At 43.3% G+C, this 14,149-nt stretch overlaps 1 protein-coding gene across 10 annotated transcripts in view; it reads right to left on the bottom strand.

Annotated features, from left to right (window-relative positions):
• Positions 1-14,149, bottom strand: part of Pknox2 (PBX/knotted 1 homeobox 2) — a 257,000-nt gene that overhangs the window by 183,953 nt on the left and 58,898 nt on the right. For all 10 annotated transcript variants that reach the window (XM_074066455.1, XM_074066456.1, XM_074066457.1 and 7 more), the window contains exon 2: positions 3,741-3,810. The gene's annotated coding sequence lies outside the window, so the exon portion shown is untranslated. The remainder of the gene's footprint in view (positions 1-3,740; positions 3,811-14,149) is intronic.

Here is a 14,149-nt window from a genome sequence, read left to right as displayed (position 1 = left end):
GTGCTAAGTCACCAGGCTGAGATTCAAACCCAAGCTTTGGGTATTGAATTCAACATTTTCCCCTCAAGTTGGAGCTGTGGAAATCTAAGTGACCTTTACTTTATATTTTTATCTATTTACTTCAGCTGCCCAAATTAAACATTAATTTCCTGACCTAAGTTTCACAAAAGTGGAAAGAACAGGAAATCATTCCATATTTTCATACCAGCCCATCTCCATAAAGCTGGCCCACTTCAGATATATCTAAGCAAGTTCCCAGAATCTTATTCACACATTTAGTATCTCAGAGCTGAAGGTGACATTGGGAATGATGTCATCAGGGATGATGTCAGCAGATAGCCCCATTTTATAGAAGAGTAAATTGAGACTCATTTTCTTTTTTTTTTTTCTTTCTTTTTTATGGTGTTTATAATGATGAAATACAAAGGGTCTTTTCTTTCTTTCTTTTTATTTAATCGTTTTTACATTTACTCACATATGTTTACAATGTTTGGGCTACATCTTCCCTCCTGCCCCCAGGTCCTTTCCTCTCATCATTTTTCATCTTTTAAAAAATTACTTTTAAAAAGTTATTTTTTATGAACCTATTTTAATTGTACATATTAATGGACTCACTGTGATGTTTTAGTACATGTATACAGCATGCACTGATCAAATAATGAAATGGTTTAAGTCTTGAGAACAGAAAGTTCTAAGTCAAATTTCAACTTTGCTACCAACTTAACTGTTTCTTCCTAGGTTATTTGTCTTGTTCTCTGAACCTTATTTTGTGTGATACAGAGATTAATAACTGAATCCCATAAAGTAGGGTCCAATGAGAAAATGCACCCCAAGTGTGTATACAGTGCCTAGCATATAGTAAGTACCCAGTAAGCCTGGACCCAAAATGTCAAGCTGCAGGTTGCAAACTGGACCCACTCTCACTGAGATGGACTATGAGGGGGAGGTTTCTACCAGCTACAGTACCGCCCAGCAACACAGTGTTGGCATGGAAGTAAGACTAGCTTGGCTCAGAGGGGCCCTTTCGACTCACACCCTGAGTCAGGGGACAGTTCCATTTATCTAAGATAAGGGCTTCTTTAGCCTATCTTTCCATCCCCACCCCCACCCCACAAGAAGAATCTGTTTTCTGGAACCACTAGCAGACATTTGACAAACACTAATTGTAGTAGACTCTTGTCCCTCAAGGTGACTGCCACATTATACAGTAGCCCACCATGTAACCACAGATCAACTAATCACAGTTGGAAAATATTTGAAACAAAATGTGTCTGTACTGAACATATACAGACTTTTTCTTGTTATTATTCCTCAACAATACAGTATATCAAATATTTCCATAGTATTTACACTGTATTAGGTCTTATAGGTAATCCAGAAATGATTTGAAATATACAGGAGAATGTGTGTAGGTTACATGCAAATTCTACACCTGCCATTTTATATAAGAGACTTGAGTATCTGCAGAGTTTGGCATCTGTAGGAGGTCCTGGAACCAATCTCCTGTAGATACAGATGAATGACTGTATATATATATTCATTCCTCTTGCTAGTCTTTCATTTTGATGCTGACATTCCATGGAGAGGTGGTGGTGTTAGTGGAGGAGGGTTATGTCCTTTTCTTCTTAAACCTAGGTGGACCTTAGCACCTGCCCAATGGAGAGAATGTTGTATGGGTGGTGCTGCCTGACTTCAGGAGGTAGATCATCAAAATAATGCAGCTTCCACCTGGCTTTTGCTCTCTGTGTGGACACACCCTTGGAATTGGGCAGCCATATTGTAAGGAAGCCCAGGCTACATAGGGAAGCCACAGTGGTATAGCTGACAGCCACAGCTAACAGTTGGCCTCAAAGCCTAGCATTACAAATGAATAAGCCCAAAGGTAACTCCAGCACCTAGTTCTTAAGTTGCCCCAGATGAAATCCCAGACCTAGTGGAATAGACACAAGCTGTTCTCACCATGCTTTGTCTGAATTCCTGATTCACAGGATATATAAGCAGGATATATGTTTCAGGGTAATTTGTTACACAGCCTAGTAACTGAGATACCATTAGAATCAAATCGGAATGTTTGTGATTTCCCACTTAAATCCAGCCATTGTTCTCTGAAACTTCAGACTTTTCAGACTCTTCCTCCCTCACTTGATCCCCATCCTCTCCTCTTCTTCTTCCCTCACCAATCACCAAAAGGCAGGATCCCCATGTCTGAGGTGGCTTTGGCAAACCACTGCCTGAAAGATCATTTGACCCCTTCCCATTGCAGAGCCCTGGGACCTGAAGAAACCTGCTCTTCCAGTTCCTCACCACAGGTTCAAGAGTGTCACCAAGAGGGAGCTTCCGTGAGTATGGGTGGCCCAGGGCCAAGGAGATGCCTGGCTGCCCTGCACAACGACCTATTTCTTCCCACTCTCAGCTGTCATTAAGGTTCACGCTTAGCTTGTTACTCATACTTGACTTGACTTATGAGGTCCCTCTAACCTCCGGTGTGAGGAGACATCGATTCTCACAAAGGTCATTATCTTCTACTCTGGCTCCCCCGCCCACCCTCGACCCCCATCTCTGGGCAGGCTTTCCTGGAACAGGATGGAGGGAGGCACCCTTCCCTGCTGCCTCGGCCTGGGGATCCAACCACTCCAGAGCCAAGGCTGCAGAGAAGGTGCCCTGGGAGCTGCAGCCCGTCAATCACAGAGGCGACCAGCACTGAATCGCAGGCCATTAGGCTGGAGGCCGGCGCCCTACTCACTCACCAGGCAGCCATCGGCAGGATGTTAGCCGATCGCAGGGCGGCCATTCTTATGATTTATTCAAATACTCATTACAGTCAATCTATTTTTACACAGAGGTGAAGATATGCGCTGATAACAGTTAATCATTTATAATTCCATGGACTGGTTGGAAGCCAATGTACTATCAAAGTCACAGCAGTAGCAGCTCAGCTCAGGTAGCCCCCAGACACAGGGTGGAGAAACCATGCCGGCCCAGGGCAACCAGGTCACCTGCTAACATTGACCAAACCTCAACTAGGCTGAGGGTACAGTGTGGAAACCAAGTGGAAATCCCAGACCTTCTCTCCAGGAGCTCTCAGCCTCCCTAGGACGCCAAAGAATCTCAGAAAAGGAAGAAATCACTTCTTTCTGGGGTTACCAAAAAAGGCTCCACCAAGGAGGCTGGACTTTGGCCAGGTCCTACAGGTGGGTAGACTTGCCAAGTGTAGAGAGCCAATATGAGCTCATGAGTGTAAGTAGGAAATTCTTACAGGGCAGATGGAAAGGAAGTGGTCAGCAGTATTTCCTTTTACCTCATTCACACCTTCCCAGAAATAACCAGATGTAAAAGCAAGTGCAAATTATAAACTTGACCCAGTTTGGGGACTGATGTTGCTACTTCCTCCTTTCACTGTCCTGCCTCCAGTTTAGCCTGCAGGCAACAGTAGATGAAGTCCAGTTGGCCTTACAAACTTGACAGCTTCTTTCCCCAGCACTCATGACACATGTAACATATCAAGTCCACCTTAATGTCCAATCAATACAGTTTAATTAAATAGCATGTCACATTAGGACTTCTTTGTCACATTCAGACATAATCTAATTAGAGCGCCACTGTATTTTACATTCTGACAAGCTCATTGTTCAGTATTTTTCTTGTACAATGCACAGCTGTTAAAGATCAGGGTCAGAGGTGGTCTTGAACCCATAACCTTATTGAGTCAGTGTGGAAAAAAGCCAATCAAAGTTACTTACAGTTCACAGCCCCCTTTTTAGTGAGCTGCATGGAGGACGGAAAGTCTCAGAGTCCTGCTCCAGACTTCACCTGCAAATAAAAGAAAACATCTTTACAGACAGGGAAAGATTCTGTGGGAGTGAGATCCACGGTGGGGACCGGGGTAGACCCAGAGGTAGATCTGCTCAAGAACATAGCTGGGATGGACAGCCAGTGCCTACAGCACTGAGTGGGAAAGTTTCCTAGAAAAGATTCTTGGTGCAAAATGATTATTGATTTAAGATCTAACCAGGACAAAAAGACAGGATCCTGCCCTCCCCGATTTGCTGGGTGACTCATCTCTTTTGTGTTCCAGTCCCTTCCATATATGAATCACAGAGGTAAAAAAAAAAAGGTTCATGGCTGTTGAGTACCCCAACTTATCCAAGGCAATACCATTTACTGGAGCCTCTTGTCCAATGAAAGACCCCAGGGGTGAGGGAGCATAGTTGAGGGGCACCTGTGGAAACTTGCAATATGACAGGGAAGTCTGCACAAGGCAAGCAAACACACAACTGTTGTTCATGGTGGGAAAATGAAAGTCTTGCTGCAGGAGTAAAGTGAAGTGTCCAGGTGGGCACGAAAGAAAAGGAGCATGGAGAAGAATGACAGGGACAGAATGGAAAAATCAAGCCATTTAAAAAAATAGTACATAATTATCAGGGATCTGCTTTGTAATCTACACTTTCTAGGCACATCCAAATTGAAATCATAGGTCCTGTTATGAAGACATTGCCACCACCTTACTGGGGAAATAAGATTGCTCATATGAAACAACACCAGATAAAAAGTTGTGTTAAGCTGGTGTGGTGGCTCACATCTGTAATCTCAGCTACTCCAGAGGCAGAGGCATGAGGATTGTGAGTTCAAGGCCAGCCTGGAAAAAGTTAGTGAGACTCTATCTCAAAAACAAAAACAAACAAACAAAAACCCAAAGGATTGGGAGCATGGTCCAAATAGTAGAGTGCCTGCCTGGCATGTGCAAGGCCTTGGGTTCAATCTCCAGTATTTTGGGGAAAAAAATGTGTTAAACTGTGTGATGGAGACAATCATTCTTTCTCTATAAGAAATTAAGTCAGTGGCAGTTAAAACACTCAGAAATTTAATGGGGAGGTAGAATGTGATGGGTCCTTGGAAGACTAGATAGGCAAGAGTTGGCTGTTGGAAAGGGGGGAGAGGATGCTGAGGATGGAGAGAATTTGGATGTTGAAAGTCCCCAGAGCCAAGCCATGTGTTAAAGAGTTGGTTCCCATTGGGGTACTACTGGAAGGTGATGGAACCTTTGAGAGGTGGGCCTAGTGGGAAGTCTTTAGGTCAGTGGGAGCCATCAACGAGATCGTGGGATATTTGATTCTTCCTCTTTGTCTTCTGCTTCTAAGCCATGAAGTGAGCATGCACTTCTGCCGTGATGTGCTGCCTTGCAGTGAGAATGCACTTCTGCCGTGATGTGCTGCCTTGCTGTAGGCTAAACCAATGGGACCAACAGACCATGGACTGGACTCTCCAAAAAACCCTTTTCTCTTTATAAGATAATCATCTTCAATTGTAGTAGTTATTTTGGTATAGCTGTGACCAAAACACCTGACATAAACAACTTACAGAAGGAAGGATTTTTTTTTTTTCTGGTTCACAGTTTCAGAGGGTTCAATCCATGAACCCTCCTGGGGTTGATTGGCTCCAGGAACTTGGACAGAAGTGGAGTTTCTTCACTTCATAGCTTCAAGTATCCTCTCCCCACCCCCCACCCCCATTGGCTCCTTAGAGGGAATCTACCCTGCTGCATATTGCCTGCCTCCCAGGAGGACTCTATAGTTCTTGCATTCTGCATGCCTGCAAAACCAGCATTGCATGGGCAATGACAAAGTCTGCTGCCAGCTCAAGCAGTAGCCAGGCACCCTTGGACGGAGGCTGCAGCTATCTCTGAGTGCTTGGGCAGCTGAACCCGGGCAAACACTTTCCTAGGCAGCCATGTGCAAACAGGATGCCGCATCAGTTCTGTCTTCTAAGGGAAAGTTTCTCAAATGAGTTTACAGTTTTATACCCTGTAACCTGTGATTGGCGGGGTCTGGCCAATTCCTGAGACGCTCTCAAAGCATCTTTTCAACTGTTCTAGGGCAAAGTGCTTGACTAATGTCTTTAAAACTACAGTTTCGGTGATGCAAAAGCCAGACTACAACACTATAACTACATATACTTATATGTTTATAAATATTTTATAATATCAATTAATTATTATTATTAATTATATTATTAATTAATTAATATTTTTATAACTATATATAGTTACATATTTAGTTATAGTGATGGCAAGCTGAATAACACAGAGGGCATGCAAAAAGGGGGTGGAAATCTGAGGAAGGGAAGGGAGGGTTCCTGAGACAGTGCAAAGATTGGTCTACCTGAAAGAAATAAGAAGAGGGAATAATGCCAAGAAAGGAAGACGGGCCATAGCAGCCAGAGCTGTGAGCATCAAGCAAAAAAGATCCGTCCTACACTGAGAGCTCCTAGAACTGCTGCGGGTTTTCAATAAGCAAATGATAGGATGTAGCACCCTCTTCCACCAGCCCCCTTAGTATTTTCCCTTTAATTAACACAAGAGAGGCATCTTGGGAAAAGGTGGAATTTTGATTCAGGCATGGGGTATAGTGAGATGCACTTAGGGAAATAAATTGTTCCTCTTGTTCATAATGATGTCCTCCAGGCAAAGGCCCTTCTTCTGGGATGTCTACTAATAATTTTTTAATCATGGTCCATAGCTCATGGAGGTAACTTACAGACAAGACCAGGCAACTAGACTGCATGTCATTGAGGAAAAGGGCCACATCTTACGCATCTTTATACCTTCAAAGTCTCACAGAGTACATAGCATGGGTCAAGTTCTAAGTAAGCATCTGTTGAAATGTTGCATGGTGGACCTTGTTTACTTCAAACAGAATCCATAACCAGCACTTCAGAAACAGCCCTTCATTGGCAATGGGCTCCAACTTTCATTATTCTCAATCATGTCCATGCTACTCCTGAGCACTGAATGAACTCATATTAAATTACATGCAGCTGTGTGCTCTATCACTGCCCTCTGGGACTGTCCATTTGAGACACCAAAGACTTGGAAGACGATATGGCAGACTTTCCATTTGCACATGATGCAAAGCTGGGAGGGGAAGCTTCTGTGCAGGAGGGACCAATTCAAGATTGTTATAATGCATTTAACAAGCTGACAGGATGGCCCAACCCAAAAAAAGTTCCATTTCTTCTTCTACTAGTTTTTATTTCTTGTACACTAACAACATGACAACCACAAATGAAATAATTGCCCACAATCTCATTACTCAAATTATATTCTATGTCCACATGCAAATCCACCTCTTTTACAGCATTATAGAAAAAGATTTTACAAGCATCCATATATGCCAAACCTGGCTTCTGTATCTAAAAATCAATTATGAAAACACAAAATGGGGTGACCCATTTCACACTAGTGAAGAAAAACTAACACCTGGGTTATTTGAGTTAATGCAAGCCCAGGATATGGTGTTATTACCAAATTGATCAAATGTGATTATTAGTTGCATTAATAGCCACAGAATGTGCAACTGAGGCATGAATAATCTCCTCCACTCTGGAATTGCAGCCCATATTAGTTCTGTATGCATTCCTGGCATCATATCTTAAGAACTTTGACAGAGATGAGTAGAAAAGAGAGATGAGAGAAGATGTCTAGTGGTTAAATTATGGGTAAAAAGTCTAATGGTTAAAAGCAAAGGCTCTGGAATCACACTGTACATGTCTCAATCCTAACTTGGCCATGGGCAAGTTCCTTAACTCCTCTGCACCTTAGTTTTCATCTGCAAAATAGGACTGAAAAAGTTCTACCTCTGAGGGCAACTGACAGGATTGTATGACTTAATACAATCTATAGTGCTTAAAACAGTGCCTTACACAAAGTCAACACTCGTTGAATGTTAGATATTATTGTACTGTTTTCATTATAATAAGGAGGCTGGGAGGTAGAAGAAACTAGAGGTGTATCTTCATTTGTCCCTCTTAATATTATTCCTTGGCTCTAATTCTATTGCCTAAAGCAACATCATCTCCCTACCTCATGGTAGTCCTCCAAATGTTTGAAAAAATGGTTTGAAAGAGGGACTGCATTACTCTCGAAGGTAGTATTAAAACCAATTGCAGATATTAGAGGAAGCCAATCTTCAGTTCAACATAAGAACGAATTCTCTATTAATGAGAACCATCCAAAAATGAGTCTGGCCTCCTCTGAAAGTAGTGAATCCCAGCACTGGATGGAGAATACTGCACCAGGTGAGAAACTGCTCCAAAGTGTGTTTCCCATGTATGGGTTTCAGCCTTGGTGGGACTGAGGTCCTCAGTACTTTGAGCTTGCAAAGTAGGTGCTCTACCACTTGAGCCACACCTCCATATCTCCAGTCCATTTTGCTCCGGTTATTTTGGAGATGGGGGGCGTCTCATAAACTATTTGCCCAGACTTTCCTTGAACCATGATCCTCCTGATCTCAGCTCCCAAGAAGCTAGGATTATAGGTGTGAGCTACCAGGCCCGTTTCTTGAATTGAATAACTAAAGCATCATAAAAACCAGATCTCTCTCTCTCTCTCTCTCTCTCTCTCTCTCTCTCTCTCTCTCTCTCTCTTTCTCTCTTCCATGCATACACACAAACATATGCACTTTCTCCACATTGTCTTTATTGTTCACTCCTCACCACATACCAGTGGAGAAGTCTTCCTGGACTGGGTCTGTGAGGAACTATCCATATGCATAATATTTTAGGGCCTTCCAAAGCCAGCATCTGTGATCCTGGCAGATAAACATCATATCAAAGGCCTTGAACTGTACAACAATGCAATCAGAATTAGAACTGCAGCATGTCTTAGTCACCGAATCATCAATGAGATTGAGAACTCATATTTATAGGTATGAAGGACCTTGAGAAATGATAAGTAAGGAGGGAGTTATTGATTGCTCATGTTTGGAAAGCTGGTGAGTGAGGAAAGGGATAGAAGAAAGCCCAAGCTTTCCCTGGGAGGTACTGCAATAGAACTTAATTTTGTATCCTTACAACAGCTGTGAGAGTATCCACGGAAACCAGGTAAATTAGAAGGTTGGAGTGAGATAATCTTGGACTTGATAACATTAGACTGGAGATGGGGGGGAAGGGTTTATCTAGATGTGAGTTTATACCCTGACTTTGTCATTAACTTACTGATTGATCTTAGACAAGAACCCTTAACCACTCTATAGTTCAGTTTCCTCATCTGAAAGTAATTAGACTAACTCGTGGATCCTTAAACAAAATTTCTATCTGACATCTACAGATCTCTGAGGGGGTCCAGATTAGTCTCCAGGAAGAGCACTAAGTCTCTTGCTAAGGTAGCTCAGTATGTCATTGTGGTTACGAGTAAAGTTGCTAGGATCAGACAGCTCTGTGTTCAAGTCAGGGTCCATCAGTCAGCTAATCTTAACTTCTAGGAACTTCAATCTTTTCACCTCTAAGAGGAATAATAGAATCAACTTTAAATGAGATTATGCATGTATAGCATTTATTGCACTGCCTGGAACATATTAATCACTTAATGGGATTATCAATGTTTTTATTTAGTGCTATAAAATACGGGCTGGCAGCAACTAAGTGGGAAAAAGAGAAGGAAATGGAGAAGGCTAAATACTTCTGTATTTCCTGTTCTTGCCCAAGTCAGATCTTTGGTATAAGGAACAAATTGTGAAAGCCCTTTGGACACTAAGAGCGTCCCTGGATATTCCTCTTGCCTGAAAAACCCTCTGTAGGCATTGAGCAAATCTTTCAAAAGCAAAACAGAACTTGAATGGAAAAAATCAAAGTCAGATAACCCATTCCAGAAGGAAATATCTTCAGGACCTCTGTCCCTCCAGACAGCACATCTTATGCGTCACCACCTCATTGTCCAAGTCCCTGCACTGCTCCATTTGTGGTCTCTTGCCACTGATGACATTTTGTAGTTGTGTATACTTGTCCAGTGAGATTGTCAACCAGGCACTGTAGCCCCTGACTAGCAGGCTTTAAATAACATAATAATGGAGTAACTGGATAAAGATATAATTACCTGGCACTAAACACATGGGTCCAAGACTCTTGTTCACTGATATTCAGGGAACTCACTATGTGGCCTTTCTCTAAGTCTGATAGACACAAAGTCCAATTCCACACCCAACCTCAGCCCTCTAGACCACAGGCAGTCTGAGCACCCAGTTACAGAAGACCTGCAGAAGTTCCCAAGGTCACATTCCCTACTACCTGCCCAGGCTAAGCCTCTAATTTTGGGCCTGTTCCTATAAGTCTAGGTATGACTCTGAAACCCTGTAAGGAATCTTAACACTGGTGGGCTAATCCTCATGATTTTCCTACGTGGGAGAAGGAACTGGAGATGCTCTGACCTCGGTACATTGGGCAGAAGCATGTGACTTACTCTCCAAGCCCAAGGAAGGAAGACCCATGTATAGAGTGGTATGGATGGTGTGAACTCATGGGGAGGCATGGGCTCTGCAGAGGTAAACCCCTGCTCACTTCTCAGAACAAGCCTCCCTGGCCCTGGGGACATCCTCTGTGGTGGAAAGACACCTGCAACCTCTCCATCAGAAATATTACTGCCCCTCTTTTCATGCCATTGTCATTGACCCAGCATGGGCTCTTTCTTTTTCAGACTACGGAAAGGGCCACTAATTGGGCTCCAGGTCCCCAGCTTCACCCATTCCTCTTACCTATTCCCCCTCCCTGGAATCTTCCAGAAACATAAAGGAGACCACATCCACCCCACCTTAAAACCCTTCCAAGACTCTTCAGTGCCTGGCAGAGGCTGCCAGCTGGCAGCCCCTTAGTTGACTCTTACCTATCCAGTGTTTTTTATAAATTCTGCCAACATCAAAATATTGGGGAGATTTCACATTTAAAAATCCAAATTTCTTACTTTTCACCAAAAATTGGATGACTTAACTATGGCAATCCTGCATTTCTACATGCAGTCATTGGATGGCAATGGGTATCAGCCACCACTTTTATGGGGCACAAGTCCCCCTTTTTGTCTGCTAGAGAGAAGACAGGTGTCATTCCAAAGTCTCTCCTGTCACAGGGCCAGACACCTAGAGGCTGACTCCAGCTGCCTGCTGAGGAATTTCTGGTTCAAGGTGGCAGCATGGGATGGGTGAGGGACAACACATTGTGTTCTCAGCTGAGCTGTGCCCATCTGGAGGTGGACTGAGGAGAGCCAGGAAATGCCAGCACCACAGTTCCCACCTGGACCCACGAAGTGTTCTAGCCTCTACTTCTAGCAGTGGCACAGCCAGAAAGGTCTGTCTGCAGTTTTCCAGGAATGTCAATGATGCAAGCAGGTGATGAAAAGGCCACCCCCCTTGGTTCCTGAGGCTCCACTCCCAGCTCTAGCCTCTCCTCACCTCCACCTCTGTGGCAGCTGCACCTCCTCCCTTTATTTCCATCCCACTCTTCCCATCAAAGCTCTAACAGCACATATTTTGTTAATTGTACAAACCTAATGGGGGAATGCATTGGCAAAAAAGGGTAATGGCCATCAGACCAGCAATAAAACAAAATTAATGGCCCATAGGAAGAAATCATGTCCACTTAATCCTGGCTCTGAAACTCTAATAGAATAATGGAATACCAACGGAGGGTTTTTTCTCTCTATGCAGATTGCTTACACCATGTTAATCACTTGCAAAGCAGGCCACATACCACTCTAGCTCACATGACCCTCCAGGGAAAGTAGCAGACCAGAAACCTTCAGTGTGAGGCTTATTACTGACATACACCATTGCAGCAACACCTTCCCTCCCTCCCCCAGGTGACTCAGGACAACCAGTGTGGGGTGTCATTGAGGGCTTTCAGGTGTGGTGAGCTGGAAAGCAAGACACACAATACCTAATAATAGCAAGCATTTAGTGAGTGCTTACTATGTGTCAGGCAGTGGGCTAGTAAGCACTTCCTATCTACTGTAGTTCTGCATATCCCACTCTCATTCCCTACAGCCACATAGCTGTAAGATAGCCACTAGCCACATGGGGCTCTTTGCATTTCAATTCTAATTAATTAAAATGAAATAAAATGTAAAATTCAGTCTCCAGTCGCTAGCCATATTTCAAGGGCAGAATAGCCACATGTGGTTAGTGGCTGTGGTACTGGATGGCCAACCTCCTTCAGTTACAGAAGACACCAAGGTACAGAAAGGCTAGTGGCTTGGCCAGGGTCAAACAGCTAGTTAGTGACAGAATTTGGGACTACAAACCAGGACTAATAGTCCTCAGAGACCAAGGGAGAAGACAGAGCTACACTCAGACCCATGTGTGGCATGTGAGAAGGAAGAGGTATCTTTTCAGACTCCCCAAAGAATGTTCTAAGCCTGGTTGGGTATCAGCCACCCCCTTGGGACACAAGTTCCCATGTTTGCCCCCTATAGAGGAGGCAGGTGTCACCCCAAAGTCTCTCCTGTCACAGGACCAGACACCTAGAGGCTGACTTTAGGTTGGAAAGGCTGGGATGAGCCTGAGGACACAGCTCTAAGGAAAAACAAGAGGGAATAAGGGTGTGGGGGGGTAGTCTGTGGGGCCTAGAAACTGTAGCAATTAAAAGCATGACATTTGATGCCACTATCTTTGGAGGAAATAGTAATATACTATATTATAATCAAAAATACACATACAATTAGGCTGAGTGACCCCAATTTGAAAATATATCATAAAAAAGAAAAATATTGATACATAAAGGATTACACAACATGGCCTACAGTGGGTATCCAGGAGTAGGGGAGTGGGTGGATAATATGACACACACATATTCTAAATAAATGCAACTCTTAAAAGGAGCCAGTTAGATCTGCATCCTTTGCCATGTGAGATAGCCTTAATGTTCAAAGCAAGACAAGTAAGAGCAGAATGACGTGTGCTGTGTGATTCCATTCTTGTCAAAGCAGAGAAGATGCTGCAATGGGTTTATCCATTTGCAGGGGATTGTGCGGGTGTGGAAGCAGGTGGTCAGCTGCAGACCATGCTGTTCACATGGGTGCTGCTAGAAGCTCAGCATTGTTGGTACATTTTTGCCTGGTTTCCCTGCTGCAGTGAACACTGCCACTTTTGTAAATTTGAAAAGAAATTTAATCAAGAAAATTTAAATAATGGATGAATAAAAGGGTTGACTTGAGAGGCAGCCTTACCAGCTATATGGCCTTGGGCAAGTTTTTTAACCTCTCTCAGGTCAGGTTTCCCTACCTGGAAATTGACAATAATAATATCATATCATGAAGTTGTGGGGAGATTGATGGGGAAATTAATTTATACCACTATAATATGGTAGCTGCTTAACACATGGGTCTTTCTGTCATTGTGGGAATTCACTACCTGGTATGCAGAGGTACCCCTGGATCAGCCTCCTGCCCTCTCATAGCACTATGTGCATCTCAAGGGCCCTATATTTTGCCTTTTACTACAGTTCTAATGTGTCTATCTCCTCACAAGACTATAAGCCCATTGTAAGGACAGATTCATTCAGCCCTCCATTTGTTCCCTGAATAATTATCATCTGGGCATAGATACCAGGCACTGTGAGTGATAGCAGAAACCCAGCATTGGACAAAGCAGGAAAGTCCCTGATTTCAGAGAATACACATTCTAATGGAAGGAGCAAACTATATATACAGCAAAGAATGGTGATGAAGGTGAATCAGGATGAGAGAACAGGGAGGACTCGGGAGGAAAGGGTAGGTATTTAACAGAGTATGATCAAGAAAGGCCTGAGAGGCTCGCTGAAAAAGTGGCCTTTATGGCTTATGCTACAGGCCCCAAGGGCAAGTAGTTCCTCAAAAGAGGTTAGTTTAAGAAGAAAATAAAATAGGAGGGAGGGAAGGTGAATGGAAGAGATGAAGGTGAGGGAATATGGTTGATGGGCTCCATACATATACACATATATATATAACAGAATGATGAAACCTCTTGTGATTGTTTTAAGTGAGGCAAGGAAGGGTTTCTGAGGGGGGATGGTGCAGGTGATCTAACTAGCGTAAGGCTGTTGGGAATTAGTACAATGAATCCGCCCTGTACAATGACTATATGTTAGTAAAAAACAAAACAAAAAAAGAGTAAAATAAGATAGGCTTGAGGAAGTACGGAGAATAATTAAGACACCTTAAAAACATGCCTCCACTTCTGGAACATGCCATATCCCCAAAGGAACTGGAGGCAGGACTCAGATACGTGTGGACCCATTCATGACAGCATTAGCCTAATAGCCAAAAGGTGGAAGCAAAGCAAGTGTCCACAGATACATGCATGGATAAACAAAATGTGGCTGCTATAGTTTAGCTCTGAAATGTCTCCCAAAG

The sequence above is a fragment of the Castor canadensis genome, chromosome 2, assembly GCF_047511655.1.
Source record: "Castor canadensis chromosome 2, mCasCan1.hap1v2, whole genome shotgun sequence".
Lineage (NCBI taxonomy): Eukaryota > Metazoa > Chordata > Mammalia > Rodentia > Castoridae > Castor > Castor canadensis.
The sequence above is the reverse complement of the archived record's forward strand: the minus strand, read 5'-3'. Positions and strand labels throughout refer to the sequence as shown.